Here is a 25,916-nt window from a genome sequence, read left to right as displayed (position 1 = left end):
AAGAATTGGGAAAGAAGGCAGACAAATGGGTCAGAACAAGGGTGAACAGAAAAGTTCATACAGGGGGTGACAAAGATGGCAATAAGAAGAAAGATGGTGAAAAATCTCAAGATAAGCATGGGGATAAGGGTAAAACCAAAGATCCCACTTCAAATCTTAAACACTCTTCAGAGGGTGGGGATAAAACTAATTCTTCCTCTTCTTCTCAACCTGCACACATTAAAAAGCCTTGGTGCTTTGTGTGTAAAAACAGAGGCCATAGGCCAGGGGATAAGTCCTGTCCAGGTAAACCCCCTGAGCCTACCACCACTAATACATCAAGCTCTAGCGCCCCCAGCAGTAGTGGTACTAGTGGTGGGACTGCTGGCAACAGTCAAGCAAAGGGTGTAGTTGGGTTCACTTATGGGTCCATAGTGGAAACTGATGTAATCAGTCCCAAGACAGTTTCTGTCACACCTAGTGGCATTGGCCTTGCCACACTGGCTGCTTGTCCCCTTACAATGGATAAGTACAGGCAGACAGTTTCAATAAATGGTGTTGAGGCCTTGGCCTACAGGGACACAGGTGCCAGTTTCACTTTGGTGACTGAAAACCTAGTGCACCCTGATCAACACATCATTGGACAACAGTATAAGATTATTGATGTCCATAACTCCACTAAGTTTCTTCCCTTAGCTATAATTCAGTTTAGTTGGGGTGGAGTTAATGGCCCTAAGCAGGTGGTGGTATCACCTAGCTTACCTGTAGACTGTCTCTTAGGTAATGACCTAGAGGCCTCAGGTTGGGCTGATGTAGAGTTTTATGCCCATGCAGCCATGCTGGGCATCCCTGAGGAATTGTTCCCTCTCATTTCAAGTGAAATGAAAAAGCAAAGGAGAGAAGGCCTGAAAACTCAGGATCCCTCTCCATCAACAGGTAAAAAGGGTATTACAGTATCCCCTAACCACCCTACCATTCAGGATACTATTCCTGTGGTGGGAGAAACCTCTCCTGGGGTGGCACCTGTTCCAAGGGAATCATCAGCTAGCAAAGCTGGACTCCCTGAGGTGGAAGTACCTCTCTGTGGGATAACTAACATTGGTGAGAAAAACAGCACCATTTTAGTTAACATGGAGCATCCCTCCAACCCTCCCAGAGAAACTTTAGTGCAGAAACCCTGCACTACCTCACAACACTTAGGACAGCATCCCTGCCCTAGTGTGGAGCTCATAGGACAGCATCCCTGCCCTGCTCCAACTCAAGAGAAACAGCATCCCTGTTCTCTCTTCCAGCCAGATGGACAAAGTTTTTGCCCAGCTATGGCTTTTCTGAGACAGCATCCCTGTCTGGCATTTCCATCACTACAAATAGGTTCAGTGGACAATTCCCACTGCTCTAAACTAAAACTTACTGATAGAAACTCTGAAAATACATCTTCACATTGTTGCTTAGCTAAAAAACTTCAAACAGGGTGGTTTACATCCCCACAGGGAAGTAACCATATAGTGGATGATAAAGGGAGTAACCAGTCTATTGCAGAGCTACTCTCTACTTATCACCACTTAGACAATAAAGTCTCAACTGGCCAAGGTTAGCCTTATTGTCCTTCGTTTGGGGGGGGGTTGTGTGAGAAGGTAGCCTCTTTCTAGCCTTGTTACCCCCACTTTTGGCCTGTTTGTGAGTGTATGTCAGGGTGTTTTGTCACTGTTTTCACTGTCTCACTGGGATCCTGATAGCCAGGCCTCAGTGCTCATAGTGAAAACACTATGTTTTCAGTATGTTTGTTATGTGTCACTGGGATCCTGCTGGTCAGGACCCCAGTGCTCATTGGTTTGTGGCCTATATGTATGTGTCACTGGGACCCTGTCACACAGGGCCCCAGTGCTCATAGATGTGCATGTATATGTTCCCTGTGTGGTGCCTAACTGTCTCACTGAGGCTCTGCTAACCAGAACCTCAGTGGTTATGCTCTCTCATTACTTTCAAATTGTCACTAACAGGCTAGTGACCAATTTTACCAATTTACATTGGCTTACTGGAACACCCTTATAATTCCCTAGTATATGGTACTGAGGTACCCAGGGTATTGGGGTTCCAGGAGATCCCTATGGGCTGCAGCATTTCTTGTGCCACCCATAGGGAGCTCTGACAATTCTTACACAGGCCTGCCACTGCAGCCTGAGTGAAATAACGTCCACGTTATTTCACAGCCATTTTACACTGCACTTAAGTAACTTATAAGTCACCTATATGTCTAACCTTTACCTGGTAAAGGTTGGGTGCAAAGTTACTTAGTGTGAGGGCACCCTGGCACTAGCCAAGGTGCCCCCACATTGTTCAGAGCCAATTCCCTGAACTTTGTGAGTGCGGGGACACCATTACACGCGTGCACTACATATAGGTCACTACCTATATGTAGCTTCACAATGGTAACTCCGAATATGGCCATGTAACATGTCTATGATCATGGAATTGCCCCCTCTATGCCATCCTGGCATAGTTGGCACAATCCCATGATCCCAGTGGTCTGTAGCACAGACCCTGGTACTGCCAAACTGCCCTTCCTGGGGTTTCACTGCAGCTGCTGCTGCCAACCCCTCAGACAGGCATCTGCCCTCCTGGGGTCCAGCCAGGCCTGGCCCAGGATGGCAGAACAAAGAACTTCCTCTGAGAGAGGGTGTGACACCCTCTCCCTTTGGAAAATGGTGTGAAGGCAGGGGAGGAGTAGCCTCCCCCAGCCTCTGGAAATGCTTTCTTGGGAACAGATGTGCCCAATTCTGCATAAGCCAGTCTACACCGGTTCAGGGACCCCTTAGCCCCTGCTCTGGCGCGAAACTGGACAAAGGAAAGGGGAGTGACCACTCCCCTGACCTGCACCTCCCCTGGGAGGTGTCCAGAGCTCCTCCAGTGTGCTCCAGACCTCTGCCATCTTGGAAACAGAGGTGCTGCTGGCACACTGGACTGCTCTGAGTGGCCAGTGCCACCAGGTGACGTCAGAGACTCCTGCTGATAGGCTCCTTCAGGTGTTAGTAGCCTATCCTCTCTCCTAGGTAGCCAAACCCTCTTTTCTGGCTATTTAGGGTCTCTGTCTCTGGGGAAACTTTAGATAACGAATGCAAGAGCTCATCCGAGTTCCTCTGCATCTCCCTCTTCACCTTCTGATAAGGAATCGACCGCTGACCGCGCTGGAAGCCTGCAAACCTGCAACATAGTAGCAAAGACGACTACTGCAACTCTGTAACGCTGATCCTGCCGCCTTCTCGACTGTTTTCCTGCTTGTGCATGCTGTGGGGGTAGTCTGCCTCCTCTCTGCACCAGAAGCTCCGAAGAAATCTCCCGTGGGTCGACGGAATCTTCCCCCTGCAACCGCAGGCACCAAAAAGCTGCATTACCGGTCCCTTGGGTCTCCTCTCAGCACGACGAGCGAGGTCCCTCGAATCCAGCGACACCGTCCAAGTGACCCCCACAGTCCAGTGACTCTTCAGCCCAAGTTTGGTGGAGGTAAGTCCTTGCCTCACCTCGCTGGGCTGCATTGCTTGGAACCGCGACTTTGCAAGCTACTCCGGCCCCTGTGCACTTCCGGCGGAAATCCTTCGTGCACAGCCAAGCCTGGGTCCACGGCACTCTAACCTGCATTGCACGACTTTCTATTTGGTCTCCGACGACGTGGGACTCCTTTGTGCAACTTCGGCGAGCACCGTTTCACGCATCCTCGTAGTGCCTGTTTCTGGCACTTCTCCGGGTGCTACCTGCTTCAGTGAGGGCTCTTTGTCTTGCTCGACGTCCCCTCTCTCTGCAGGTACAATTTGCGACCTCCTGGTCCCTCCTGGGCCCCAGCAGCATCCAAAAACACCAAACGCACGATTTGCGTGTAGCAAGGCTTGTTGGCGTCCTTCCGGCGGGAAAACACTTCTGCACGACTCTCCAAGGCGAGAGGGATCCGTCCACCAAAGGGGAAGTCTCTAGCCCTTTTCGTTCCTGCAGAAACCTCAGCTTCTTCTGTCCAGTTGAAGCTTCTTTGCACCCGCAGCTGGCATTTCCTGGGCATCTGCCCATCTCCGAGTTGCTTGTGACTTTTGGACTTGGTCCCCTTGTTCCACAGGTACCCTCAGTCAGGAATCCATCGTTGTTGCACTGCTGATTTGTGTTTTCCTTGCATTTTCCCTCTAACACGACTATTTTGTCCTTAGGGGAACTTTAGTGCACTTTGCACTCACTTTTCAGGGTCTTGGGGAGGGTTATTTTTCTAACTCTCACTATTTTCTAATAGTCCCAGCGACCCTCTACAAGGTCACATAGGTTTGGGGTCCATTCGTGGTTCGCATTCCACTTCTGGAGTATATGGTTTGTGTTGCCCCTATCCCTATGTTTCCCCATTGCATCCTATTGTAGCTATACATTGTTTGCACTGTTTTCTAAGACTATACTGCATATTTTTACTATTGTGTATATATATCTTGTGTATATTTCCTATCCTCTCACTGAGGGTACACTCTAAGATACTTTGGCATATTGTCATAAAAATAAAGTACCTTTATTTTTAGTATAACTGTGTATTGTGTTTTCTTATGATATTGTGCATATGACACTAAGTGGTACTGTAGTAGCTTCACACGTCTCCTAGTTCAGCCTGAGCTGCTCTGCTAAGCTACCATTATCTATCAGCCTAAGCTGCTAGACACCCTATACACTAATAAGGGATAACTGGGCCTGGTGCAAGGTGCAAGTACCCCTTGGTACTCACTACAAGCCAGTCCAGCCTCCTACAAGACCTTAAACTCCTCTTTTTGAAAGGATGGGGGGGGACAGGACGGACCGGAGCGGACTCCGAGCTCGCTGTAAGCACGGGCGGCTCAGGCTAGGAAAGGGCGCAGGAAAGGCTCGGCCTAGGACCGCTCCCAGCGGCGCCTCCCAGGGCGGGAAGTGCTGCGTTGTATGGAGTCCTGTGGGAATCGTGAGGCAAACTGCAGGATTTATGTGTGTGTAGTCTTAAGCCTCAGCGAAATATCTGAAAAAGGTGAGAGTTAATGTTAAACCCGAAAATGGAGAAGCCTTTAAAAAGCATCACACCCAACGTGGGGCTCTAACCCACAACCCTGAGATTAAGAGTCTCATGCTCTACCGACTGAGCTAGCCGGGCTGCTGTGCCTAAGTCATTTCACAAACCCTCTGTGTGTTCTTTGTGAGGAAGTAGTGTGTGGTTATCCCAGGAGGCCCCTTTGTTTCATTTTCTCTGCTGCTGACTCGACACAGGCACCTTTCTCTTTCTCCATCTCTCGCTCTACCCCAGTCTTATGTCCCCATCAGTCTCTCTGGAGCTCACTCTGGTTCATACATGCATCTGTCCTCTCAACCTGTCTCTGGGCACATACTTGAATGTCCAGTAGAGAACAGTGTGAACTCTCCCTGTTTCGCGAGTTGGCAGTAAGCCTCCAGAGCCATGTTCTGGAGGTTGCCAGAATGGCCGAGCGGTGTAAGGTGCCACATTTCAGAGCAGTATCTTCCCCAGTCCTGTGATCAAATCCGGCTGCCGACATATATTAGTTTTCATACCTACTTTAATCATAACACCAGCGGGGATGAGACCTTAAACTCCTCTTTTTGAAAGGATCGGGGGGGGGACAGGACGGACCGGAGCGGACTCCGAGCTCGCTGTAAGCACGGGCGGCTCAGGCTAGGAAAGGGCGTAGGAAAGGCTCGGCCTAGGACCGCTCCCAGCGGCGCCTCCCAGGGCGGGAAGTGCTGCGTTGTGTGGAGTCCTGTGGGAATCGTGAGGCAAACTGCAGGATGTGTGTGTGTGTGTGTGTGTAGTTTTAAGCCTCAGCGAAATATATCTGAAAATGGTGAGAGTTAATGTTAAACCCGAAAATGGAGAAGCCTTTAAAAAGCATCACGCCCAACGTGGGGCTCGAACCCACGACCCTGAGATTAAGTATCTCATGCTCTACCGACTGAGCTAGCCGGGCTTCTGTAATTATGTCATTTCACACACCCTCTGTGTGTTCTTTGTGAGGAAGTAGTGTGTGGTTATCCCAGGAGGCCCCTTTGTTTCATTTTCTCTGCTGCTGACTCGACACATGCACCTTTCTCTTTCTTCATCTCTCGCTCTACCCCATTCTTATGTCCCCATCAGTCTCTCTGGAGCTCACTCTGGTACATACATGCATCTGTCCTCTCAACCTGTCTCTGGGCACATACTTAAATGTCAAGTAGAGAACAGTGTGAACTCTCCCTGTTTCGCGAGGTGGCAGTCAGCCTCCAGAGGAGTGGTTCAGAGGCTGCCGGAATGGCTGAGCGGTGTAAGGTGCCACATTCAAGAGTAGTATTTTCCCTGGTCCCGTGATCAAATCCTGCTGCTGACATAAAGTAGTTTTCATACCTACTTTAATCATAACACCAGCGGGGATGAGACCTTAAACTCCTCTTTTTGATAGGATGGGGGGGGGACAGGACGGACCGGAGCGGACTCCGAGCTCGCTGTAAGCACGGGCGGCTCAGGCTAGGAAAGGGCGCAGGAAAGGCTCGGCCTAGAACCGCTCCCAGCGGCGCCTCCCAGGGCGGGAAGTGCTGCGTTGTATGGAGTCCTGTGGGAATCGTGAGGCAAACTGCAGGATTTATGTGTGTGTAGTTTTAAGCCTCAGCGAAATATCTGAAAAAAGTGAGAGTTAATGTTAAACCCGAAAATGGAGAAGCCTTTAAAAAGCATCACACCCAACGTGGGGCTCTAACCCACAACCCTGAGATTAAGAGTCTCATGCTCTACCGACTGAGCTAGTCGGGCTGCTGTAATTATGTCATTTCACACACCCTCTGTGTGTTCTTTGTGAGGAAGTAGTGTGTGGTTATCCCAGGAGGCCCCTTTGTTTCATTTTCTCTGCTGCTGACTCGACACAGGCACCTTTCTCTTTCTCCATCTCTCGCTCTACCCCAGTCTTATGTCCCCATCAGTCTCTCTGGAGCTCACTCTGGTTCATACATGCATCTGTCCTCTCAACCTGTCTCTGGGCACATACTTGAATGTCCAGTAGAGAACAGTGTGAACTCTCCCTGTTTCGCGAGTTGGCAGTAAGCCTCCAGAGCCATGTTCAGGAGGTTGCCAGAATGGCCGAGCGGTGTAAAGTGCCACATTTAAGAGCAGTATCTTCCCCAGTCCTGTGATCAAATCCGGCTGCCGACATATGTTAGTTTTCATACCTACTTTAAACATAACACCAGCGGGGATGAGACCTTAAACTCCTCTTTTTGAAAGGATCGGGGGGGGGACAGGACGGACCGGAGCAGACTCCGAGCTCGCTGTAAGCACGGGCGGCTCAGGCTAGGAAAGGGCGCAGGAAAGGCTCGGCCTAGGACCGCTCCCAGCGGCGCCTCCCAGGGCGGGAAGTGCTGCGTTGTGTGGAGTCCTGTGGGAATCGTGAGGAAACTGCAGGATGTGTGTGTGAGTGTAGTTTTAAGCCTCAGCGAAATATCTGAAAAAGGTAAGAGTTAATGTTAAACCCGAAAATGGAGAAGCCTTTAAAAAGCATCACACCCAATACGGGGCTCAAACCCACGGCCCTGAGATTAAGAGTCTCATGCTCTACTGACTGAGCTAGCTGGGCTGCTGTGCCTATGTCATGTCACACACCCTCTGTGTATTCTTTGTGAGGAATTAGTGTGTGGTTATCCCAGGAGGCCCCTTTGTTTCATTTTCTCTGCTGCTGACTCGACACAGGCACCTTTCTCTTTCTCCATCTCTCGCTCTACCCCAGTCTTATGTCCCCATCAGTCTCTCTGGAGGTCACTCTGGTACATACATGCATCTGTCCTCTCAACCTGTCTCTGGGCACATACTTAAATGTCAAGTAGAGAACAGTGTGAACTCTCCCTGTTTCGCGAGGTGGCAGTCAGCCTCCAGAGAAGTGGTCCAGAGGCTGCCGGAATGGCCGAGCGGTATAAGGTGCCACATTCAAGAGTAGTATTTTCCCTGGTCCCGTGATCAAATCCTGCTGCCGACATAAAGTAGTTTTCATACCTACTTTAATCATAACACCAGCGGGGATGAGACCTTAAACTCCTCTTTTTGAAAGGATGGGGGCGGGACAGGACGGACCGGAGCGGACTCCGAGCTCGCTGTAAGCACGGGCGGCTCAGACTAGGAAAGGGCGCAGGAAAGGCTCGGCCTAGAACCGCTCCCAGCGGCACCTCCCAGGGCGGGAAGTGCTGCGTTGTATGGAGTCCTGTGGGAATCGTGAGGCAAACTGCAGGATTTATGTGTGTGTAGTTTTAAGCCTCAGCGAAATATCTGAAAAAGGTGAGAGTTAATGTTAAACCCGAAAATGGAGAAGACTTTAAAAAGCATCACACCCAACGTGGGGCTCTAACCCACAACCCTGAGATTAAGAGTCTCATGCTCTACCGACTGAGCTAGTCGGGCTGCTGTAATTATGTCATTTCACACACCCTCTGTGTGTTCTTTGTGAGGAAGTAGTGTGTGGTTATCCCAGGAGGCCCCTTTGTTTCATTTTCTCTGCTGCTGACTCGACACAGGCACCTTTCTCTTTCTCCATCTCTCGCTCTACCCCAGTCTTATATCCCCATCAGTCTCTCTGGAGCTCACTCTGGTTCATACATGCATCTGTCCTCTCTACCTGTCTCTGGGCACATACTTGAATGTCCAGTAGAGAACAGTGTGAACTCTCCCTGTTTCGCGAGTTGGCAGTAAGCCTCCAGAGCCAGGTTCCAGAGGTTGCCAAAATGGCCGAGCGGTGTAAGCTGCCACATTTAAGAGCAGTATCTTCCTCAGTCCTGTGATCAAATCCGGCTGCCGACATATATTAGTTTTCATACCTACTTTAATCATAACACCAGCGGGGATGAGACCTTAAACTCCTCTTTTTGAAAGGATCGGGGGGGGACAGGACGGACCGGAGCAGACTCCGAGCTCGCTGTAAGCACGGGCGGCTCAGGCTAGGAAAGGGCGCAGGAAAGGCTCGGCCTAGGACCGCTCCCAGCGGCGCCTCCCAGGGCGGGAAGTGCTGCGTTGTGTGGAGTCCTGTGGGAATCGTGAGGAAACTGCAGGATGTGTGTGTGAGTGTAGTTTTAAGCCTCAGCGAAATATCTGAAAAAGGTAAGAGTTAATGTTAAACCCGAAAATGGAGAAGCCTTTAAAAAGCATCAAGCCCAATACGGGGCTCGAACCCACGGCCCTGAGATTAAGAGTCTCATGCTCTACCGACTGAGCTAGTCGGGCTGCTGTAATTATGTCATTTCACACACCCTCTGTGTGTTCTTTGTGAGGAAGTAGTGTGTGGTTATCCCAGGAGGCCCCTTTGTTTCATTTTCTCTGCTGCTGACTCGACACAGGCACCTTTCTCTTTCTCCATCACTCGCTCTACCCCAGTCTTATGTCCCCATCAGTCTCTCTTGAGCTCACTCTGGTACATACATGCATCTGTCCTCTTAACCTGTCACTGGGCACATACTTAAATGTCCAGTAGAGAACAGAGTGACCTCTCCCTGTTTCGCGAGGTTGCAGTCAGCCTCCAGAGCTGTCTTCCGGAGGCTGCCGGAATGGACGAGCGCTGTAAGGTGCCACATTCAAGAGCAGTATCTTCCCCAGTCCCGTCATCAAATCCTGCTGCCCACATCAAGTAGTTTTCATACCTACTTTAATCATAACACTCGCAGGGATGAGACGTTAAACTTCTCTTTTTGAAAGGATGGGGGGGGGACAGGACGGACCGGAGCGGACTCGGAGCTCGCTGTAAGCACGGGCGGCTCAGGCTAGGAAAGGGCGCAGGAAAGGCTCGGCCTAGGACCGCTCCCAGCGCCGCCTCCCAGGACGGGAAGTGCTGCGTTGTGTGGAGTCCTGTGGGAATCGTGAGGCAAACTGCAGGATGTGTGTGTGTGTGTGTGTGTAGTTTTAAGCCTCAGCGAAATATCTGAAAAAGGTGAGAGTTAATGTTAAACCCGAAAATGGAGAAGCCATTAAAAAGCATCACGCCCAACGTGGGGCTCGAACCCACGACCCTGAGATTAAGTGTCTCATGCTCTACCGACTGAGCTAGCCGGGCTGCTGTAATTATGTCATTTCACACACCCTCTGTTTGTTTTTTGTGAGGAAGTAGTGTGTGGTTATCCAAGGAGGCCCCTTTGTTTCATTTTCTCTGCTGCTGACTCGACACATGCACCTTTCTCTTTCTTCATCTCTCGCTCTACCCCATTCTTATGTCCCTATCAGTCTCTCTGGAGCTCACTCTGGTACATACATGCATCTGTCCTCTCAACCTGTCTCTGGGCACATACTTAAATATCAAGTAGAGAACAGTGTGAACTCTCCCTGTTTCGCGAGGTGGCAGTCAGCCTCCAGAGGAGTGGTCCGGAGGCTGCCGGAATGGCCGAGCGGTGTAAGGTGCCACATTCAAGAGTAGTATTTTACCTGGTCCCGTGATCAAATCCTGCTGCCGACATAAAGTAGTTTTCATACCTACTTTAATCATAACACCAGCGGGGATGAGACCTTAAACTCCTCTTTTTGAAAGGATGGGGGGGGGACAGGACGGACCGGAGCGGACTCCGAGCTCGCTGTAAGCACGGGCAGCTCAGGCTAGGAAAGGGCGCAGGAAAGGCTCGGCCTAGGACCGCTCCCAGCGGCGCCTCCCAGGGCGGGAAGTGCTGCGTTGTATGGAGTCCTGTGGGAATCGTGAGGCAAACTGCAGGATTTATGTGTGTGTAGTTTTAAGCCTCAGCGAAATATCTGAAAAAGGTGAGAGTTAATGTTAAACCCGAAAATGGAGAAGCCTTTAAAAAGCATCACACCCAACGTGGGGCTCTAACCCACAACCCTGAGATTAAGAGTCTCAAGCTCTACCGACTGAGCTAGCCGGGCTGGTGTGCCTAAGTCATTTCACACACCCTCTGTGTGTTCTATGTGAGGAAGTAGTGTGTGGTTATCCCAGGAGGCCCCTTTGTTTAATTTTCTCTGCTGCTGACTCGACACAGGCACCTCTCTCTTTCTCCATCTCTCGCTCTACCCCAGTCTTATGTCCCCATCAGTCTCTCTGGAGCTCACTCTGGTTCATACATGCATCTGTCCTCTCAACCTGTCTCTGGGCACATACTTGAATGTCCAGTAGAGAACAGTGTGAACTCTCCCTGTTTCGCGAGTTGGCAGTAAGCCTCCAGAGCCATGTTCTCGAGGTTGCCAGAATGGCCGAGCGGTGTAAGGTGCCACATTTAAGAGCAGTATCTTCCCCAGTCCTGTGATCAAATCCGGCTGCCGACATATATTAGTTTTCATACCTACTTTAATCATAACACCAGCGGGGATGAGACCTTAAACTCCTCTTTTTGAAAGGATCGGGGGGGGACAGGACGGACCGGATCGGACTCCGAGCTCGCTGTAAGCACGGGCGGCTCAGGCTAGGAAAGGGCGTAGGAAAGGCTCGGCCTAGGACCGCTCCCAGCGGCGCCTCCCAGGGCGGGAAGTGCTGCGTTGTGTGGAGTCCTGTGGGAATCGTGAGGCAAACTGCAGGATGTGTGTGTGTGTGTGTGTGTAGTTTTAAGCCTCAGCAATATATATCTGAAAATGGTGAGAGTTAATGTTAAACCCGAAAATGGAGAAGCCTTTAAAAAGCATCACGCACAACGTGGGGCTCGATCCCACAACCCTGAGATTAAGAGTCTCATGCTCTACCGACTGAGCTAGCCGGGCTACTGTGGCTATGTCATTTCACACACCCTCTGTGTGTTCTTTTGAAGAAGTAGTGTGTGGTTATCCCAGGAGGCCCCTTTGTTTCATTTTCTCTGCTGCTGACTCGACACAGGCACCTTTCTCTTTCGCCATCTCTCGCTCTACCCCAGTCTTATGTCCCGTCAGTCTCTCTGGAGCTCACTCTGGTACATACATGCATCTGTCCTCTCAACCTGTCTCTGGGCACATACTTAAATGTCCAGTAGAGAACAGTGTGAACTCTCCCTGTTTTGCAAGGTGGCAGTCAGCCTCCAGAGGCGTGTTCCGGAGGCTGCTGGAATGGCCGAGCGGTGTAAGGCGCCACATTCAAGAGCAGTATCTTTCCCAGTCCCGTGATCAAATCCTGCTGCCAACATAAAGTAGTTTTCATACCTACTTGAATCATAACACCAGCGGGGATGAGACCTTAAACTGCTATTTTTGAAAGGATGGGGGGAGACAGGACGGACCGGAGCGGACTCCGAGCTCGCTGTAAGCACGGGCGGCTCAGGCTAGGAAAGGGCGCAGGAAAGGCTCGGCCTAGGACCGCTCCCAGCGGCGCCTCACAGGGCGGGAAGTGCTGCGTTGTGCGGAGTCCTGTGGGAATCGTGAGGCAAACTGCAGGATGTGTGTGCGTTAGTTTTAAGCCTCAGCAAAATATCTGAAAAAGGTAAGAGTTAATGTTAAACCCGAAATTGGAGAAGCCTTAAAAAAGCATCACTCCCAACGTGGGGCTCGAACCCACGACCCTGAGATTAAGAGTCTCATGCTCTACCAACTGAGCTAGCCACGCTGCTGTGCCTATGTCATTTTGCACACCCTCTTTGTGTTCTTTGTGAGGAAGTAGTGTGTGGTTATCCCAGGAGGCCCCTTTGTTTCATTTTCTTTGCTGCTGACTCGACACAGGCACCTTTCTCTTTCTCCATCTCTCGCTCTACCCCAGTCTTATGTCCCGTCAGTCTCTCTGGAGCTCACTCTGGTACATACATGCATCTGTCCTCTCAACCTGTCTCTGGGCACATACTTAAATGTCCAGTAGAGAACAGTGTGAACTCTCCCTGTTTTACGAGGTGGCAGTCAGCCTCCAGAGTGGTGCTCCGGAGGCTGACGGAATGGCCGAGCGGTGTAAGGCGCCACATTCAAGAGCAGTATCTTCCCCAGTCCCGCGATCAAATCCTGCTGCTGACATAAAGTAGTTTTCATACCTACTTTAATCATAACACCAGCGGGGATGAGACCTTAAACTCCTCTTTTTGAAAGGATGGGGGGGACAGGACGGACCGGAGCGGACTCCGAGCTCGCTGTAAGCACGGGCGGCTCAGGCTAGGAAAGGGCGCAGGAAAGGCTCGGCCTAGGACCGCTCCCAGCGGTGCCTCCCAGGGCGGGAAGTGCTGTGTTGTGTGGAGTCCTGTGGGAGTCGTGAGGCAAACTGCAGGATGTGTGTGTGTGTAGTTTTAAGCCTGAGCGAAATATCTGAAAAAGGTGAGAGTTAATGTGAAACCCGAAAATGGAGAAGCCTTTAAAAAGCATCACACCCAACATGGGGCTCAAACCCAAAACCCTGAGATTAAGAGTCGCATGCTCTACTGACGGAGATAGCCGGGCTGCTGTGCCTATGTCATTTCACACACCCTCTGTGTGTTCTTTGTGAGGAAGTAGTGTGTGGTTATCCCAGGAGGCCCCTTTGTTTCATTTTCTGTGCTGCTGACTCGACACAGGCACCTTTCTCTTTCTACATCTCTCGCTCTACCCCAGTCTTATGTCCCCATCAGTCTCTCTGGAGCTCACTCTGGTACATACATGCATCTGTCCTCTCAACCTGTCTCTGGGCACATACTTAAATGTCTAGTAGAGAACAGTGTGAACTCTCCCTGTTTTGCGAGGTGGCAGTCAGCCTCCAGAGCGATGGTCCGGAGGCTGCCGGAATGGCCGAGTGGTGTAAGGTGCACATTCAAAAGCAGTATCTTCCCCAGTCCTGTGATCAAATCCCGCTGCCGACATAAAGTAGTTTTCATATCTACTTTGATCATAACACCAGCGGGGATGAGACTTTAAACTCCTCTTTTTGAAAGGATGGTGGTGGAACAGGACGGACCGGAGCGGACTCCGAGCTCGCTGTAAGCACGGGCGGCTCAGGCTAGGAAAGGGCGCAGGAAAGGCTCGGCCTAGGACCGCTCCCAGTGGCGCCTCCCAGTGCGGGAAGTGCTGCGTTGTGTGGAGTCCTGTGGGAATCGTGAGGCAAACTGCAGGATGTGTGTGTGTGTAGTTTTAAGCATCAGCGAAATATCTGAAAAAGGTGAGAGTTAATGTTAAACCCGAAAATGGATAAGCCTTTAAAAAGCATCACGCCCAACATGGGGCTCAGACCAACGAGCCTGAGATTAAGAGCCTCATGCTCTACCGACTGAGCTAGCCGGGCTGCTGTGCCTATGTCCTTTCACACATCCTCTGTGTGTTCTTTGTGAGGAAGTAGTGTGTGGTTATCCCAGGAGGCCCCTTTGTTTTATTTTCTCTGCTGCTGACTCGACACAGGCACCTTTCTCTTTCTCCATCTCTCGCTCTACCCCAGTCTTATGTCCCCATCAGTCTCTCTGGAGCTCACTCTGGTACATACATGCATCTGTCGTCTCAACCTGTCTTTGGGCACATGCTTAAATGTCCAGTAGAGAACAGTGTGAACTCTCCCTGTTTCGCAAGGTGGCAGTCAGCCTCCAGAGCCGTGTTCCGAAGGCTGCCGCAATGGCCAAGCGGTGTAAGGTGCCACATTCAAAAGCAGTATCTTCCCCAGTCCAGTGATCAAATCCGCTGCTGACATAAAGTAGTTTTCATACCTACTTTAATCATAACACCAGCGGGGATGAGACCTTAAACTCCTCTTTTTGAAAGGATGGGTGGGAACAGGACGGACCTGAGCAGACTCCGAGCTCGCTGTAATCACGGGCGGCTCAGGCTAGGAAAGGGCGCAGGAAAGGCTCGGCCTAGGACCGCTCACAGTGGCGCCTCCCAGGGCGGGAAGTGCTGCGTTGTGTGGAGTCCTGTGGGAATCATGAGGCAAGCTGCAGGATGTGTGTGTGTGTAGTTTTAAGCCTCAGCAAAATATCTGAAAAAGGTGAGAGTTAATGTTAAACCCGAAAATGGATAAGCCTTTAAAAGAAATCACGCCCAACGTGGGGCTCGAACTCACAACACTGAGATTAAGAGTCTCATGCTCTACCGACCGAGATAGTCGGATTGCTGTGCCTTTGTCATTTCACACACCCTCTGTGTGTTCTTTGTGAGGAAGTAGTGTGTGGTTATCCCAGGAGGCCCCTTTGTTTCATTTTCTCTGCTGCTGACTCGACACAGGCTCCTTTCTCTTTCTCCATCTCTCGCTCTACCCCAGTCTTATGTCCCCATCAGTCTCTCTGGAGCTCACTCTGGTACATACATGCATCTGTCCTCTCAACCTGTCTCTGGGCACATACTTAAATGTCCAGTAGAGAACAGTGTGAACTCTCCCTGTTTCGTGAGGGGGCAGTCAGCCTCCAGAGCCGTGTTCCGGAGGCTGCCGGAATGGCTGAGCGGTTTAGGGCACCACATTCAAGAGCAGTATCTTTCCCAGTCCTGTGATCAAATCCCGCTGCTGACATAAAGTCGTTTTCATACCTACTTTAATCATAACACCAGCGGGGATGAGACCTTAAACTCCTCTTTTTGAAAGGATGGGGGAGAGACAGGATGGACCGGAGCGGACTCCAAGCTCGCTGTAAACACGAGCGGCTCAGGCTAGGAAAGGGCGCAGGAAAGGCTCGGCCTAGGAACGCTCCCAGCGGCGCCTCCCAGGGCGGGAAGTTCTGCGTTGTGTAGAGTCCTGTGGGAATCGTGAGGCAAACTGCAGGGTGTGTGTTTGTAGTTTTAAGCCTCAGCGAAATATCTGAAAAAGGTGAGAGTTAATGTTAAACCCGAAAATGGAGAATAAAAAGCATCACGCCCAAAGTGGGGCTCGAACCCAGGACCCTGAGATTAAGAGTCTCATGCTTTACCGACTGTTCTAGCCAGGCTGGTGTGCCTATGTCATTTCACACACCCTCTGTGTGTTCTTTGTGAGGAAGTAGTGTGTGGTTATCCCGGGCGGCCCCTTTGTTTCATTTTCTCTGCTGCTGATTCGAGACAGGCACCTTTCTCTTTCTCCATCTCTCGCTCTACCCCATTCTTATGTCCCCATCAGTCTCTCTGGAGCTCACTCTGCTAAATACATGCATCTGTCCTCTCAACCTGTCTCTGGGCACATACTTAAATGTCCAGTAGAGAACAGTGTGAACTCTCCCTGTTTCGCGAAGTGGCAGTCAGCCTCCAGAGCTGTGCTTTGGAGGCTGCCGGAATGGCTGAGCAGTGTAAGGCGCCACATTCAAGAGCAGTATTTTCCCCAGTCCCGTGATCAAATCCCGCTGCCGACATAAAGTAGTTTTCATACCTACTTTAATCATAACACCAGTGGGGATGAGACCTTAAACTCCTCTTTTTAAAAGGATGGGGGGGACAGGACGGACCGGAGCGGACTCCGAGCTCGCTGTAAGCACGGGCGTTCAGGCTAGGAAAGGGCGCAGGAAAGGCTCGGCCTAGGACCGCTCCCAGCGGCGCCTCCCAGGGCTGGAAGTGCTGCGTTGTGTGGAGTCCTGTGGGAATCGTGAGGCAAACTGCAGGATGTGTGTTTGTGTAGTTTTAAGCCTCAGCGAAATATCTGAAAAAGGTGAGAGTTAATGTTAAACCCGAAAATGGAGAAGCCTTTAAAAAGCATCACGCCCAACGTGGGGCTCAAAACCACGACCCTGAGATTAAGAGTCTCATGCTCTACCGACTGAGCTAGCCAGGCTGCTGTGCCTATGGTATTTCACACACCCTCTGTGTGTTCTTTGTGAGGAAGTAGTGTGTGGTTATCCCAGGAGGCCCCTTTGTTTCATTTTCTCTGCTGCTGACTTGACACAGGCACCTTTCTCTTTCTCCATCTCTCTCTCTACCCCAGTCTTATGTCCCCATCAGTCTCTCTGGAGCTCACTCTGGTACATACATGCATCTGTCCTCTCAACCTGTCTCTGGGCACATACTTGAATGTCCAGTAGAGAACAGTGTGAACACACCCTGTTTCGCGAGGTGGCAGTCAGCCTCCAGAGCCGTGTTCGGGAGGCTGCCAGAATTTCCGAGCGGTGTAAGGTGCACATTCAAAAGCAGTATCTTCCCCAGTCCTGTGATCAAATCCCGCTGCCGACATAAAGTAGTTTTCATATCTACTTTGAACATAACACCAGCGGGGATGAGACTTTAAACTCCTCTTTTTGAAAGGATGGTGGTGGAACAGGACGGACCGGAGCGGACTCCGAGCTCGCTGTAAGCACGGGCGGCTCAGGCTAGGAAAGGGCGCAGGAAAGGCTCAGCCTAGGACCGCTCCCAGCGGCGCCTCCCAGGGCGGGAAGTGCTGCGTTGTGTGGAGTCCTGTGGGAATCGTGAGGCAAACTGCAGGATGTGTGTGTGTGTAGTTTTAAGCATCAGCGAAATATCTGAAAAAGGTGAGAGTTAATGTTAAACCTGAAAATGGAGAAGCCCTTAAAAAGCATCACGCCCAACGTGGGGCTCGAACCCACGACCCTGAGATTAAGAGCCTCATGCTCTACCGACTGAGCTAGCCGGGCTGCTGTGCCTATGTCCTTTCACACACCCTCTGTGTGTTCTTTGTGAGGAAGTAGTGTGTGGTTATCCCAGGAGGCCCCTTTGTTTCATTTTCTCTGCTGCTGACTCGAAACAGGCACCTTTCTCTTTCTCCATCTCTCGCTCTACCCCAGTCTTATGTCCCCATCAGTCTCTCTGGAGCTCACTCTGGTACATACATGCATCTGTCCTCTCAACCTGCCTCTGGGCACATACTTAAATGTCCAGTAGAGAACAGTGTGAACTCTCCCTGTTTCGCGAGGTGGCAGTCAGCTTCCAGAGCCATGTTCCGGAGGCTGCCGGAATGGCCGAGCGGTGAAAGGTGCAACATTCAAAAGCAATATCTTCCCCAGTCCTGTGATCAAATCCTGCTGCCGACATAAAGTCGTTTTCATACCTACTTTAATCATAACACCAGCGGGGATGAGACCTTAAACTCCTCTTTTTGAAAGGATGGGGGGGGAACAGGACGGACCGAAGCGGACTCCGAGCTCGCTGTAAGCACGGGCGGCTCAAGATAGGAAAGGGCGCAGGAAAGGCTCGGCCTAGGACCGCTCCCAGCGGCGCCTCCCAGGGTGGGAAGTGCTGCGTTGTGTGGAGTCCTGTGGGAATCGTGAGGCAAACTGCAGGATGTGTGTGTGTGTGTAGTTTTTAACCTCAGCAAAATATCTGAAAAAGGTGAGAGTTAATGTTAAACCCGAAAATGGATAAGCCTTTAAAAAGCATCACGCCCAACATGGGGCTCGAACCCACGACCCTGAGATTAAGAGTCTCATGCTCTACCCACTGAGCTAGCCGGGGTACTGTGCCTATGTCATTTCACACATCCTCTGTGTGTTCTTTGTGAGGAAGTAGTGTGTGGTTATCCCAGGAGGCCCCTTTGTTTCATTTTCTCTGCTGCTGATTCGACACAGGCACCTTTCTCTTTCTCCATCTCTCGCTCTACCCCAGTCTTATGTCCCCATCAGTCTCTCTGGACCTCACTCTGGTACATACATGCATCTGTCCTCTCAACCTGTCTCTGGGCACATACTTAAGTGTCCAGTAGAGAACAGTGTGAACTCTCCCTGTTTCGCGAGGTGGCAGTCAGCTTCCAGAGCCATGTTCAGGAGGCTGCCGGAATGGCCGAGCGGTGTAAGGTGCCACATTCAAGAACAGTATCTTCCCCCGTCCCGTGATCAAATCCTGCTGCCGACATAAAGTAGTTTTCATACCTACTTTAATCATAACACCAGCGGGGATGAGACCTTAAACTCCTGTTTTTGAAAGGATGGGGGGGGGGGGACAGGACGGACCGGAGCGGACTCCGAGCTCGCTGTAAGCACTGGCGGCTCAGGCTAGGAAAGGGCGCAGGAAAGGCTCGGCCTAGGACAGTTCCCAGCGGCGTCTCCCAAGGCGGGAAGTGCTGCGTTGTGTGGAGTCCTGTGGGAATCGTAAGGCAAACGGCAGGATGTGAGTGTGTGTGTATCTGTGTCGTTTTAAGCCTCAGCGAAATATCTGAAAAAGGTGAGAGTTAATGTTAAACCCGAAAATGGAGAAGCCTTTAAAAAGCATCACACCCAACGTGGGGCTCAAACCCACAACCCTGAGATTAAGAGTCTCACACGCTACTGACTGAGCTATCCGGGCTGCTCTGCCTATTTAATTTCACACACCCTCTGTGTGTTCTTTGTGAGGAAGTAGTGTGTGGTTATCCCAGGAGGCCCCTTTGTTTCATTTTCTCTGCTGCTGACTCGAAACAGGCACCTTTCTCTTTCTCCATCTCTCGCTCTACCCCAGTCTTATGTCCACATCAGTCTCTCTGGAGCTCACTCTGGTACATACATGCATCTGTCCTCTCAACCTGTCTCTGGGCACACACTTAAATGTCCAGTAGAGAACAGTGTGAACTCTCCCTGTTTCGCGAGGTGGTAGTCAGCCTCCAGAGCGGTGTTCAGGAGGCTGCCGGAATGGCTGAGCGGTGTAAGATGCCACATTCAAGAACAGTGTCTTCCTCAGTCCTGTGATCAAATCCTGCTGCTGACATAAAGTAGTTTTCATACCTACTTTAATCATAACACCAGCAGGGATGAGACCTTAAACTCCTCTTTTTGAAAGGATGGGGGGGGGGACAGGACGGACCGGAGCGGACTCGGAGCTCGCTGTAAGCATGGGCGCCTAAGGCTAGGAAAGGGCGCAGGAAAGGTTCGGCCTAGGACCGCTCCCAGCGGCGCCTCCCAGGGCTGGAAGTGCTGCGTTGTGTGGAGTCCTGTGGGAATCGTGAGGCAAACTGCAGGATGTGTGTTTGTGTAGATTTAAGCCTCAGCGAAATATCTGAAAAAGGTGAGAGTTAATGTTAAACCTGAAAATGGAGAAGCATTTAAAAAGCATCACGCCCAACGTGGGGCTCGAACCCACAACCCTGAGATTAATAGTCTCATGCTCTACGGACTGAGCTAGCCGGGCTGCTGTGCCTATGTTATTTCACACACCCTCTGTGTGTTATTTGTGAGCAAGTAGTGTGTGGTTATCCCAGGAGGCCCCTTTGTTTCATTTTCTCTGCTTCTGACTCGACACAGGGACCTTTCTCTTTCTCCATCTCTCGCTCTACCCCAGTCTTATGTCCCCATCAGTCTCTCTGGAGCTCACTCTGGTACATACATGCATCTGTCCTCTCAACCTGTCTCTGGGCACATACTTGAATGTCCAGTAGAGAACAGTGTGAACTCTCCCTGTGTCACGAGGTGGCAGTCAGCCTCTAGAGCCGTGTTCGGAAGGCTGCCGGAATGGCCGAGCGGTGTAAGGTGCCACTTTCAAGATTAGTATCTTCCCCAGTCCCGTGATCAATTCCTGCTGCCGACATAAAGTAGTTTTCATACCTACTTTAATAATAACACCAGCGGGGATGAGACCTTAAACTCCTCTTTTTGAAAGGATGAGGGGGAGACAGGACGGACCGGAGCAGACTCCAAGCTCGCTGTAAGCACGGGCGGCTCAGGCTAGGAAAGGGCGCAGGAAAGGCTCGGCCTAGGACCGCTCCCAGCGGCGCCTCCCAGTGCGGGAAGTGCTGCGTTGTGTGGAGTCCTGTGGCAATCGTGAGGCAAACTGCAGGATGTGTGTGTGTGTAGTTTTAAGCCTCAGCGAAATATCTGAAAAAGGTGAGAGTTAATGTTAAACCCGAAAATGGATAAGCCTTTAAAAAGCATCACGCCCAACTTGGGGCTCGAACCCACGACCCTGAGATTAAGAGTCTCATGCTCTACTGACTGAGCTAGCCAGGATGCTGTGTCTATATCATTTCACACATCCTCTGTGTGTTCTTTGTGAGGATGTAGTGTGTGGTTATCCCAGGAGGCCCCTTTGTTTCATTTTCTCTGCTGCTGACTCGACACAGGCACCTTTCTCTTTCTCCATCTCTCGCTCTACCCCAGTCTTAAGTCCCCATCAGTCTCTCTGGAGCTCACTCTGGTACATACATGCATCTGTCCTCTCAACCTGTCTCTGGGCACATACTTAAATGTCCAGTAGAGAACAGTGTGAACTCTCCCTGTTTCGCGAGGTGGCAGTCAGCTTCCAGAGCCATGTTACGGAGGCTGCCGGAATGGCCGAGCGGTGTAAGGTGCACCAATCAAAAGCAGTATCTTCCCCAGTCCCGTGATGTAATCCCACTGCCGACATAAAGTAGTTTTCATACCTACTTTAATCATAACACCAGCGGGGATGAGACCTTAAACTCCTCTTTTTGAAAGGATGGGGGGGGAACAGGACGGACCGAAGCGGACTCCGAGCTCGCTGTAAGCACGGGCGGCTCAGGCTAGCAAAGGGCGCAGGAAAGGCTCGGCCTAGGACCGTTCCCAGCGTCGCCTCCCAGGGCTGGAAGTGCTGCGTTGTGTGGAGTCCTGTGGGAATCGTGAGGCAAACTGCAGGATGTGTGTGTGTGTAGTTTTAAGCCTCAGCGAAATATCTGAAAAAGGTGAGAGTTAATGAACAACCTGAAAATGGAGAAGGCTTTAAAAAGCATCACACCCAACGTGAGGCTCGAACCCATGACACTGAGATTAAGAGTCTCATGCTCTACCTACTGAGCTAGTCAGGCTGCTGTGCCTATGTCATTTCACACACCCTCTGTGTGTTCTTTGTGAGGAAGTAGTGTGTGGTTATCCCAGGAGGCCCCTTTGTTTCATTTTCTCTGCTGCTGACTCGACACAGGCACCTTTCTCTTTCTCTATCTCTCGCTCTACCCCAGTCTTATGTCCCCATCAGTCTCTCTGGAGCTCACTCTGGTACATACATGCATCTGTCCTCTCAACCTGTCTCTGGGCACATACTTAAAAGTCCAGTAGAGAACAGTGTGAACTCAACCTGTTTCGCAAGGTGGCAGTCAGCCTCTAGAGCCATGTTCCGGAGGTTTCCCGGAATGGCCGAGCGGTGTAAGGCGCCACATTCAAGAGCAGTATCTTCCCCAGTGCTGTGATCAAATCCTCCTGCTGACATAAAGTAGTTTTCATATCTACTTTAATCATAACACCAGCGGGAATGAGACTTTAAACTCCTCTTTTTGAAAGGATGGGGGGGGGACAGGACGGACCGGAGCGGACTCCGAGCTCGCTGTAAGCACGAGCGGCTCAGGCTAGGAAAGGGCGCAGGAAAGGCTCAGCCTAGGACCGCTCCCAGCAGGCGCCTCCCAGGGCGGGAAGTGCTGCGTTGTGTGGAGTCCTGTGGGAATCGTGAGGCAAACTGCAGGATGTACGTTTGTGTAGTTTTAAGCCTCAGCGAAATATCTGAAAAAGGTGAGAGTTAATGTTAAACCCGAAAATGGAGAAGCCTTTAAAAAGCATCACGCCCAACGTGGGGCTCGAACCCACAACCCTGAGATTAAGAGTCTCATGCTCTACCGACTGAGCTAGCCGGGCTGCTGTACCTAAGTCATTTCACACACCCTCTGTGTGTTCTTTGTGAGGAAGTAGTGTGTGGTTATCCCAGGAGGCCCCTTTGTTTCATTTTCTCTGCTTCTGACTCGACACAGGCACCTTTCTCTTTCTCCATCTCTCGCTCTACCCCAGTCTTATGTCCCCATCAGTCTCTCTGGAGCTGTAGGAGGCTGGACTGGCTTGTAGTGAGTACCAAGGGGTACTTGCACCTTGCACCAGGCCCAGTTATCCCTTATTAGTGTATAGGGTGTCTAGCAGCTTAGGCTGATAGATAATGGTAGCTTAGCAGAGCAGCTTAGGCTGAACTAGGAGACGTGTGAAGCTACTACAGTACCACAAGTGTCACTTGCACAATATCATAAGAAAACACAATACACAGATATACTAAAAATAAAGGTGCTTTATTTTTATGACAATATGCCAAAGTATCTCAGTGAGTACCCTCAGTATGAGGATAGCAATTATACACAAGTTATATGTACACAATACCAAAAATATGCAGTATAGTCTTAGAAAACAGTGCAAACAATGTATAGTTACAATAGGATGCAATGGGAACACATAGGGATAGGGGCAACACAAACCATATACTCCAAAAGTGGAATGTGAACCATGAATGGACCCCAAACCTATGTGACCTTGAAGAGGGTCGCTGGGACTATTAGAAAATAGTGAGAGTTAGAAAAATAACCCTCCCCAAGACCCTGAAAAGTGAGTGCAAAGTGCTATTTTCTGGCTATTTAGGGTCTCTGTCTCTGGGGAAACTTTAGATAACGAATGCAAGAGCTCATCAGAGTTCCTCTGCATCTCTCTCTTCACCTTCTGCCAAGGAATCGACTGCTGACCGCGCTGGAAGCCTGCAAAACTGCAACATAGTAGCTAAGACGACTACTGCAACTCTGTAACGCTGATCCTGCCGCCTTCTCGACTGTTTTCCTGGTGGTGCATGCTGTGGGGGTAGTCTGCCTCCTCTCTGCACTAGAAGCTCCGAAGAAATCTCCCGTGGGTCGACGGAATCTTCCCCCTGCTACCGCAGGCACCAAAAAGCTGCATGACCGGTCCCTTGGGTCTCCTCTCAGCACAACGAGCGAGGTCCCTCGAATCCAGCAACTCTGTCCAAGTGAATCGCACAGTCCAGTGACTCTTCAGACCAAGTTTGGTGGAGGTAAGTCCTTGCCTCCCCACGCCAGACTGCATTGTTGGAAACCGCGTCTTTTGCAAATACTCCGGCTTCCGTGCACTTCCGGCGGAAATCCTTTGTGCACAGCCAAGCCTGGGTCCACGGCACTCTAACCTGCATTGCACGACTTTCTAAGTTGGTCTCCGGCGACGTGGGACTCCTTTGTGCAACTTCGGCGAGCACCGTTTCACGCATCCTCGTAGTGCCTGTTTTTGGCACTTCTCCGGGAGCTACCGGCTTCAGAGAGGGCTCTTTGTCTTGCTCGACGTCCCCTCTCTCAGCTGGTCCAATTTGCGACCTCCTGGTCCCTCCTGGGCCTCAGCAGCGTCCAAAAACGCTAACCGCACGATTTGCAGCTAGCAAGGCTTGTTGGCGTTCTTTCTGCGGGAAAATACTTCTGCACGACTCCCCACGGCTAGCGGGATCTGTCCACCAAAAGGGAAGTCTCTAGCCCTTTTCGTTCCTGCAGAAACCTCAGCTTCTTCTGTCCAGTAGAAGCTTCTTTGCACTCGCAGCTGGTATTTCCTGGGCATTTGCCCATCTCCGACTTGCTTGTGACTTTTGGACTTGGTCCCCTTGTTCCACAGGTACCCTAGATTGGAAATCCACAGTTGTTGCATTGCTGGTTTGTGTCTTTCCTGCATTATTCCTCTAACACGACTTCTTGGTCCTTAGGGGAACTTTAGTGCACTTTGCACTCACTTTTCAGGGTCTTGGGGAGGGTTATTTTTCTAACTCTCACTATTTTCTAATAGTCCCAGCGACCCTCTACAAGGTCACATAGGTTTGGGGTCCATTCGTGGTTCGCATTCCACTTTTGGAGTATATGGTTTGTGTTGCCCCTATCCCTATGTTTCCCCATTGCAACCTATTGTAATTATACATTGTTTGCACTGTTTTCTAAGACTATACTGCATATTTTTGCTATTGTGTATATATATCTTGTGTATATTTCCTATCCTCTCACTGAGGGTACACTCTAAGATACTTTGGCATATTGTCATAAAAATAAAGTACCTTTATTTTTAGTATAACTGTGTATTGTGTTTTCTTATGATATTGTGCATATGACACTAGGTGGTACTGTAGTAGCTTCACACGTCTCCTAGTTCAGCCTAAGCTGCTCTGCTAAGCTACCATTATCTATCAGCCTAAGCTGCTAGACACCCTATACACTAATAAGGGATAACTGGGCCTGGTGCAAGGTGCAAGTACCCCTTGGTACTCACTACAAGCCAGTCCAGCCTCCTACATTGGTTGTGCAGTGGTGGGATAAGTGCTTGAGACTACTTACCACTCTTGTCATTGTACTTTTCATAAGAGAAAAATATACAAAACAAGGTCAGTGTATATACACATAGCCAAAAAGTTTTGCATTTCCTCTTTTCACTCTTTTCTAAGTGCTGAAAAGTACTCCTAAACTTTCAAAAAGTTCTTAAAAGTTTAAAAAGTTTTTTCTGTCTTTCCAAAAAGTTCTGAAAACTTTTTTCTCTTTTTCTATCACTTTAACTCTCTCTAAAAAATGTCTGGCACAGGCCAAAATGTTGATCTGTCCAAACTTGGAAATGACAACCTTAGCTGGAAAAGAGCAAGGAGTCTCTGTATAGAGAGAGGTTTGAGTGTAGGGAAAAATCCTTCCTTGGAACTGTTACTTAACATGCTTAGAGAACAGGATAAGGCCATAGGTGCCTCATCTGTTGAAAAAGTACCTAATAGTTCCCAATCTGATTCAGGGACTCCCCCAGGAAAAGATTCAGGAAAGAAACTCCCTAGCCTGCCCATTACTAGACAGTCTAGCAGAGTTGGGAATGATGATGAGCCACACCATACAAATAGTGTTGTCTCACATCATAGCAAAAGCATTTATTCTCACCATACTGGTAGTAATGTTTCTGTTAACCAAGCTGTTAGGGTGGCTTCTGTAAGGGACAGGTCTCCTTCTGTTCACTCCCATCATAGCTCTGTTTCTAGGAATGTCCCTCTCACCAACCCTGATGACAGAATGTTAGAGAGGGAACTCAATAAGTTGAGGGTGGAACAAACCAGACTGAAGCTTAAAAAGCAACAGCTGGATTTGGATAGACAGTCTTTTGAATTAGAGAAGGAAAGACAGAAGTTGGGTTTAGAAACCCATGGTGGCAGCAGCAGTATTCCCCATAGTCATCCTGCAAAAGAGCATGATTCCAGGAATCTGCACAAGATAGTTCCCCCTTATAAGGAGGGGGATGACATTAACAAGTGGTTTGCTGCACTTGAGAGGGCCTGTGTTGTACAGGATGTCCCTCAAAGGCAGTGGGCTGCTATCCTATGGCTATCATTTAGTGGAAAAGGTAGGGATAGGCTCCTTACTGTAAAAGAAAATGATGCTAATAATTTCCAAGTTCTTAAGAATGCACTCCTGGATGGTTATGGCTTAACCACTGAACAGTACAGGATAAAGTTCAGAGAGACCAAA

General features: G+C 50.2%; 3 non-coding genes across 3 annotated transcripts; all 3 read right to left on the bottom strand.

The window, feature by feature from the left end:
* Positions 1-17,282: 17,282 nt before the first annotated feature.
* On the bottom strand, positions 17,283-17,355 carry TRNAK-CUU (transfer RNA lysine (anticodon CUU)). The gene has a single exon. It is a non-coding gene; the product is annotated as a tRNA-Lys (tRNA).
* Positions 17,356-19,743: 2,388 nt separating this feature from the next.
* On the bottom strand, positions 19,744-19,816 carry TRNAN-AUU (transfer RNA asparagine (anticodon AUU)). Its single transcript has one exon. It is a non-coding gene; the product is annotated as a tRNA-Asn (tRNA).
* A 2,374-nt stretch (positions 19,817-22,190) lies between these two features.
* Positions 22,191-22,263, bottom strand: TRNAK-CUU (transfer RNA lysine (anticodon CUU)). The gene has a single exon. It is a non-coding gene; the product is annotated as a tRNA-Lys (tRNA).
* Positions 22,264-25,916: the final 3,653 nt, after the last annotated feature.

Source organism: Pleurodeles waltl, chromosome 6 (genome assembly GCF_031143425.1).
Source record: "Pleurodeles waltl isolate 20211129_DDA chromosome 6, aPleWal1.hap1.20221129, whole genome shotgun sequence".
NCBI lineage: Eukaryota > Metazoa > Chordata > Amphibia > Caudata > Salamandridae > Pleurodeles > Pleurodeles waltl.
Note: the sequence above shows the minus strand (reverse complement) of the source record. Positions and strands in the feature narration are given on the sequence as shown.